Raw genomic sequence first — 8,574 nt, forward strand, 5'->3', positions numbered from 1 at the left:
AGTGAATCCCAATTCACTGCATTCACCCCTTCTTGTAGAATTTAGGGTCTGTGAATGAAGACAGATCATGGGTTCAGAAGAAAAGTTGAAAAATATACATTTACAAATTTACAGAATTAAGTGATGCGGGGACCTGGAGATCCTGGTGGAGCACCTTAGCACTGGGGGGGGGGGGCCTTAGGCTCCTTGGGTCTCCTGGTCCCCTTGTGAGGGAGGAGAGGTGGGCTGGTCCTCTGGCTCAATGGTGGAGGGGGATGCACTTTCCTCCTGAACTGGATCCCCCGAGGCCCTGACTGGGGGCTGTGAGAATGAGCTCCGTGACTTGCAGGGCACCTGAGGCAACAGACCCTTTGATCTGGTGGTTGCCAGGTCCTGATGTAGACCGTGTTCTCCCTCCCATCCGGGTATCCACAAAGGCATACGTGGGATTGTTGTGGAGCAGGTTCGCCCTTTCCACCAGGGGGTCGGTTCTTGCTTCTCCTCACGTGCTTCCTGAGAAGGACTGGACCCGGAGTGGTGATCCAGGTTGGGAGTGTTGTTCTCGATGTCGACCTACTTTCCAAATTGAGTAAGAGCTTGTGACGAGTAGTGTTGGTCATGGTACATAGTAGCGACTGGATGGAATGGAGCGCCATAGGGAGGACTTCCTGTTACCCCTCACCAGCAGGTGGCTCGTCACTCATAAAGGATGAATATAGCTGGGACACCTGAACAGTGCTCTAACAAACCTTTCCCAATTGATCTCCCAAAAACATATCTATATACTCTGTCACACATTGATGAAGTCCACAATCAGCTCTTTGACGCAGACAGTGGGTGTTATATTGCTTCAGCCAAGATATCTGTCTCCGTCCTGTGTGCTGACCCATTGACCCTTTTTATACAGTGCACTGCTGTGGTATCATTTGCTAATAAGTGATTGGAAAATGTAATTTCTGAATCAGTCATAGGTGCAAAGAGAATAGAGCAGGAGATGGAATTGGCCACCCTGTGACTCTCCGCTCCTGATTGTGGAGGAGATGAGTTTACCAATCCGTACTCTTTGGGGTCTGAAGGGAAGGAAATCCAAGTGGTCAAGTCACCTTTATTTATCATTCAAACCATTGCCATTAATATCACAGGAAAGATGAGAGAGGGTTTCTCCAGGAACAAGGAGCATATTGACATAAATCGGAATGAACTATTAAGTCATAAGACAATTTTTTTAAAAACCCACGAAAACAAACCCATGATATACGAGTACACATATGTTCTCGGAATAGAGGAGCCTGATGGCTTGCGGATAAAAGCTGTTACACAATCTGGATGAGTGGGCCCGAACGCTCCTTCCAGAAGGAAGAATGGAGACCATTTCCAAGAAGGGTGTGTGAAGTCTTTCACCATATTATTTGCCTTCCACGTGGATCTTGCCTTGTAGATGTCCATCATGGCAGGAAGAGAGACCTCAATGATATTCTCTGCTGATTCCACTATCCTCTGGAGGGTTTTAAGGTCTGAGGTGGTACAGTTTCCAAACCAGAGTGTGATGCAATGGCTCCGAATCCTCTCAATACATCCTCTGTAGGATGTCGTGTGGATGGAGGGTGGGAGATGAACTTTCCTCTGCCTTCAGAGGATGAAGAGATGCTACTGGGCTTTCTCGATAATGGAGCTGGTGTTGAGGACCAGGGGAGATTCTCCACCAAACGCACACCAAGAAACCTGGTCCTTTTCACAACCTCAACGGTGGAGCCGTCAGTGGTCAGTGAAGAGTGATCCTTCGGGCCTCCCTGAAGTGGACAACCATCTCTTTGGTTTTATTAACGTTCAGATATAGACTGTTGGCTCTGCACTAGTCTGTTAGCAACTGCACCTCAACACTGACTCATCATTCTTGCTGATAAGGCCCACCACGGTCGCATCATCAATGGACTTGAGGATATGGTTTGAGCTGAGTCTAGTTGCACAGCCATGGGTCAGCAGAGTAGACACCAATGGACAAGCCCACAGCCCGGGTGAGGTGGGGAGGGGTGATGATCTGGGAAGTCCTGATTGTGACCCAGAATGCTTGAGATCTCCCCCACAGGATGTCAAGAATCTAACTGCAGAGGGAAGTGTTTAGGCCCAGCAGGTTCAACGTCTCCATCAGGTACTGAGGTCTGATTGGGTTGAAGGCTGAAGTGAAGTCAATGAACAACATTCCAACAGACCTGTGTTTGCTTCCAGATGGGTGAGGCTAAATGGAGGGAGGTGGTGATGGCATAATCCATAGAGCAGTTTGATCAATATACGAATGGCAGGGGGTCCAGTGAGGGGAGCAACAGGAGGTTGATGTGCCCCATGATGAGACTCTCAAAGCACTTCATGATGGTAGATGTAAGTGGAACAGGGCAGCCGTCACTGAGGCAAGAACTGATGACTTCTTCGGCCCAGGGACGATGGTGGCGGCTTTGAAGAAGTAGGAATTGTGCCCCTGTAGAAGCACAAGGTCGACTGGTGCTCCTCCGTCTTCTGTCTGGGCTGTGGTCATTCAGGCACAGGGCTTTTGACCTGGTTTATGGTGGCCTCGTTCTCTCATTGTCCGCCAAACACATCGGCATGGGCTGCGACTGTCCTGGGATTTGAGAAGTGCTCGTCTGCTTGCAGGAACGGGATGTCCTCTGGCATTTGTTCGAGGTAGGCTTGCTCAAGCATCAGGCAGGGTCTGTGACCTTCTATCAGTGCAAGCATCTCGTCCATCAAGGCCAATTTTATCAATACAGTCATCTGTTCTAGGAATAATATAACCATCTGTTTTAGTTACTGAATTAACCTTCCTGTAATCTGTACAGAATCTAATAATTCCATCTGGTTTCGGTACCAGAATACAAGAAAAAAAACCTTCTGAGTTTTAAGGTCTAATAATGTAATTTCTCAACATATATTCCACCTCCTGATCCATGATTTTACTCCTTAATGTATATACTATATAGGTCTACCCCCAGGCCATTGAGGTGCATCAGCCTGGCTGCGTGCTGCCGACAGGAGAGTCTTTCTTTTCTTTTTCAATCTTTTTATTATTATTATAATTTATAAACACATATAGTTCAAAGAGATATAAAAAAAAATACATAGTAAGTAATGAATTAATACAGAGATATTAAACAATAATATTACATAATAAAAATATATCATAAAAAAAATTTGATCAGTTTAGGGTGTGAACTATCTCTAAAAAAAAAGATATAATTAATAACAATATATGAAAAAAGAGAAAAAAAAACCCAAAAAAGAAGAAAAAACAAATCTGAATTTAAAAAAACTTAAAAAAAAAACCTACAGATATAGCTAAACCACGCCGATCACTCCGATCTCATCTTACAGCCCAATTATCATACATAATCATAAAAAGAAAACAGAGCCAGATCAACTCACCACAAATGAAAATATTGAATAAATGGTCGCCAGGTTAACTCAAACTTAGAAGGGGATTCATAGACAGAGTTTCTAATTTTCTCTAAATTTAAACATAGTATGGTTTGGGTAAACCATTGGAAAACAGTGGGAGGATTTACCTCTTTCCAATTTAATAGTATAGATCTTCTAGCCATTAGTGTAAGAAAAGCAATCATACGATCCGCAGGAAGAGATAAATAAGTCAAATCTATCATAGGTAATCCAAAAATTGCAGTAATGGGATGTGGTTGTAAATCAATATTCAAAACAGTAGATATAATGGAAAAATTTTCCTTCCAATAATTCTGTAAAGAGGGACAGGACCAAAACATATGTGTAAGGGAAACTATTTCCAATTGACATTTATCACATATAGGATCGATATGAGAATAAAAGCGATGGAGTTTATCTTTAGACATATGAGCTCTATGAACAACTTTAAACCGTATTAGTGAATGTTTTGCACATAGAGAAGAAGAGTTTACCAGTCGCAGAATTTTATTCCAATTTTCATTAGAAATATGAAGGTTGAGTTCTCCTTCCCAATCATTTTTAAACTTTTCAAAAGTCCCAGAATTTATTTTTGTAATTATAATTTAGATATCACACCTTTTGGAGGGAATTTTGAATATAGTATATCCTCTAAAACAGTCGTAGTCTCCCGATTGGGAAAAGAGGGTAAAGTCGAAACTAAGAAACTCCTAATCTGCAAATATCGAAAGAGATCGAGGTAAATCATATTTCATGGATAATTGTTCAAATGACATGAAAGAGTTATCCAAGAATAAATCCGAAAAGCATGTGATACCTTTAACTTTCCAGAGTAAATAAGCTTGATCAATTAGAGAGGGATGAAAAAGGAAATTTAGTACAATAGGAGTTTCCAAGATAAAATGACTTAGGCCAAAAAATCTCCGGAATTGAAACCATATACGTAGTGTATGTTTAGCCATTGGATTATCAATTTGTTTATATAATTTAGTAAGTGTAAAAGGGAGAGCAGCTCCCAAAATAGAGCTAATTGAAAAATTTTGTATCGGTTTAATTTCTAAATTTACCCAATGGGGATTTAGAGATAATTCTGAATAATTCAACCAATACCTTAAGTAACTAATATTAATTGCCCAGTAATAAATTCTAATGTTGGGTAATGCCAACCCTCCCTCTAGTTTAGATTTCTGTAAATATTTTTTCCCCAATCTAGGATTCTTGTTTTGCCAGATATACGAGGACAATTTAGAATCGACCTTATCAAAAAAAGATTTAGGAACAAAAATAGGTATAGCTTGGAATATATATAAAAATTTAGGTAAGATCATCATCTTAATAGCATTAATTCGGCCTATCATGGATAGGGATAATGGTGACCAAGGGGAGTCTAAAGATGCTGAGGAGGAGGGTTTTGAGGGCAATGTACTTGTCCTCCTCAGAGGGATCATGGATCAGATCATCAACTCTGGCTGCTGTTTCCTTGTTGAGGACACTCACCATGTGGTAGAACACACATGGTGATCTGCCGGAGTTGAAGCTCCGCCTCCACCTGCCTGATCCATGTGCGGGGCCGGTGGGTCCAGAATGGGGGAGCTTCACAGAGACAGTGCTGATCGCCGAGGAATCCATGATTTGAGACCAGATGTCATCTGGGCTCTGCAGGGTCACCAATGTCATGGCCGCTACACACAGAAAACACCACAGGACTTGATGGAATTTCCAGGACAATTGTTTAATTGAATTTGGAGCGCCCCAATTTAAGGCCAACGTTTGTTCTGCCCCACGCAGTGGTGACGTCATTAAGTGGCCCGGGACACAAACTGAGGCCACGAGGCAATAACAAAGCCCTGACAGCGCCATCTTCTTCAGCTGCCCCGCCAGCGCAGCGGTACAAACAGGGCCGGTTCATTCACAGAGATGTGCACCACCATCAAACCTTATGATGAGGATAAGGGGAGTGGAGAACCATCTGTTTCAGAGGTGTTTGCTGTTGAGAGGGTTGAAGAAGTTATCGATCATAAGATTATGGCAACAAAATCTTGTGAGGGTAACCTTAAAGAAACCATGGTTCCTGAGCGCCTGTCGAACTCAGCAATTTTGGAAAATTTGGAGGAAAAGTTAGGTCATCTTAAATCACAAGAAACAGATGCAATTGAAGGAAGTAATTTTGAAATTTACAGATTTGTTCCTGATGTCCCAAAATAAACACATCAGTGATTTATCATGATGTAGACGTGGGAGAAGCAAGTCCCATGAATAAACACCCATATAGTATATACATTAAGGAGTAAAATCATGGATCAGGAGATGGAATATATGTTGAAAAATTACATTATTAGACCTTCAAACTCAGAAAGATTTTTTTTCTTGTATTCTGGTACCGAAACCAGATGGAATTATTAGGTTCAGTTCAGATTACAGGAAGGTTAATTCAGTAACTAAAACAGATGCTTATCCTATTCCGAGAACAGATGACTGTATTGATAAAATTGGCAAAGCTAAATTTCTTACTAAGTTGGATTTGTTGAAAGGTTACTGGTGTCTGTCTTTAACTGGGAGAGGAAAGAATATTTCGGCTTTTGTAACTCCATCCGGTTTATATGAGTATAACATGTTACCTTTTGGCATGAAAAATGCCCCTGCTACATTCCAAAGGATGATTAATTTGGTAATCCAAGGGTTAACTCATACAGATGCATATATTGACAAAGGGGGTGATGTGGCCATCTTGGGTCTGTCCTCAGGGTGCACCGGGATCTGGTGATATCCGCACACCAGGTCAACCTTGGAGAAAGCCCTCGCACCGTGCAGGTTGGCCGTAAAGTTCTGGATGTGAGGGATGGGGTAACGGTCAGGAATGGTTGCCTCGTTGAGTTGTCGATAGTCTCCGCAGGGACGCCAGCCGCCGGAGACACACTAACCTGACAGATTGACACTGTGGAATCCTTGATGAAATTGAAACTTAAATGCAAATTTCCCTAACTACATTCTGGTTTCTGGTTGAAAAGTACATATTTCAACTTCTTTAATTGTTTTACAAGTGCTATTAATATTTAAACATTACAGTTCATAGATGTCAAAACAATGTTTAATCATTTCCCAAAAAAGCAGTTATTTTAATGTTTGTAGTTTCATTTTAGCATTTGTATTATGTTTTTTTAAAATAGAAATGAGGATGTGAATTTCCTGATCTACATTTTGTTTCTTGTAGAAAAGTATTTTTTTCCAACCTCTGAGAACGTTTCACATTTGAAATTAATTTATATACAACACAGTTCATAGTTTGTGAAAACAAAGATAAAACTTTTCCCAAAATAGCATTTATTTTAGTGTTTGTAGTTACATTTTAGCACATATTTAAAATTGAAATGTAGATGTGAATTTCCTGATGTACATTTTGTTTTCTTGAAGAAAAATCGTTTTACATTTGCTGTTAATTTATACACAACACAGTTCATAGCTTGTGAAAACAAAGATTAAACATTTCCCAAAATGCCATTTATTTTAGTGTTTGTAGTTCCTTTCCATTTTAACATCCCAATTTTATACTCTGAGACTCAAGAACTTTACAGGTTGATACTGTGGAGTTCACTTCCATAAAAATGTCACACTTTGAAACTCACTCACATCACCAGGTCACACTGTGAAAATTATTCACATACCAAGTTTACACTGTGGGACTCACTCACATAACATTTTCAATGTGGGATTCACAAAGTAAACAAGATTATACTGTGCAAATCTCTCACATACCAAGTTTACACTGTGGGACTCACTCACATAACATTTACAATGTGGGATTCACTAAGTAAACAAGATTATACCGTGCAAATCTCTCACATCCCAAGTTTACTCTGTGGGACTCACTCACATAACATCTACAATGTGGGATTCACTAAGTAAACAAGATTATACTGTGCAAATCTCTCACATCCCAAGTTTACTCTGTGGGACTCACTCACATAACATGTACAATGTGGGATTCACTAAGTAAACAAGATAATACTGTGCAAATCTCTCACATAACAAGTTTACACTGTGGGACTCACTCACATAACATTTACAATGTGGGATTCACTAAGTAAACAAGATTATACCGTGCAAATCTCTCACATAACAAGTTTACACTGTGGGACTCACTCACATAACATTTACAATGTGGGATTCACAAAGTAAACAAGATTATACTGTGCAAATCTCTCACATACCAAGTTTACACTGTGGAACTCACTCACATAACATCTACAATGTGGGATTCACTAAGTAAACAAGATTATACTGTGCAAATCTCCCACATACCAAGTTTACACTGTGGGACTCACTCACATAACATTTACAATGTGGGATTCACAAAGTAAACAAGATTATACTGTGCAAATCTCCCACATACCAAGTTTACACTGTGGAACTCACTAACATAACGTTTACAATATGGGATTCACAAAGAAAACATGATTATTCTTTGGAACTCACTCACATCACAAGGTTACACTGTGGAACTCACTAACAAAACATTTTCAATGTCGAACTCCAATTAGAAAACAAGGTCAAAAAGTGGGACTCACTCACTTACAAGGTTAGACGGCGGGTAAAAATCACATCACATGTTCATTCTGATGAACTCATTCAAATAACAAAGTTACATTGTGGAATCCGCCTCAATAAGAAAGATAAACTGGAAGAGTCATGTAATGGAGTAGTGGCTGGTAGGAGAATACCAGCCCTCTCCAGAAAAAAAGGAAATAAGTGAAGAAAAAGCAAAGCCCCTGTCTTGGGTAAACTTATACCTCTCATTTTGTTCATTTTAGATTGGTCACAGTGTTTGAGCTACCGAAAGAAAATAGACACACACACACCGAGAGCAGTTCAGTTTATAAAATATTTATTACAAATTCAAAAGCTGATTTCACACTACAATATGCAAGCCCTTCCCAACTATATTTATCAACGCTTGGACTGGTCCCAACTGCCGAAGCGAGGCAACGACTGCACACTTGTAGTAGGTTGTCAGGGTGCCGGTAGCAGCTTCTCCACCTCCCCCGACCGGGACGTTGCTCGGACTCTGGCTGTTCTTCCTTCTTGACAAGGGGTGTTCCCACCCCTCGGAGAGTCTAAACTTAAGCAGCAGGACCACAGGCTTATATACCCCAAAAACAATTAATCATGCGC

The 8,574-nt window shown here is 40.7% G+C and overlaps 1 long non-coding RNA gene across 2 annotated transcripts in view; it reads right to left on the reverse strand.

The window, feature by feature from the left end:
• The window catches only part of LOC138745697 (uncharacterized), a 34,028-nt gene extending 25,980 nt beyond the window's left edge, over positions 1–8,048 (reverse strand). The window contains exon 1 of one of the 2 annotated variants that reach the window (XR_011346421.1): positions 7,979–8,048. This is a non-coding gene — a long non-coding RNA (uncharacterized lncRNA). Of the gene's footprint in view, positions 1–7,882; positions 7,943–7,978 lie in introns of those variants that run through there. The other variant, XR_011346420.1, reaches the window with a different exon arrangement.
• Positions 8,049–8,574: the final 526 nt, after the last annotated feature.

This window comes from Narcine bancroftii, chromosome 11 (genome assembly GCF_036971445.1).
Source record: "Narcine bancroftii isolate sNarBan1 chromosome 11, sNarBan1.hap1, whole genome shotgun sequence".
NCBI classification, from domain to species: domain Eukaryota; kingdom Metazoa; phylum Chordata; class Chondrichthyes; order Torpediniformes; family Narcinidae; genus Narcine; species Narcine bancroftii.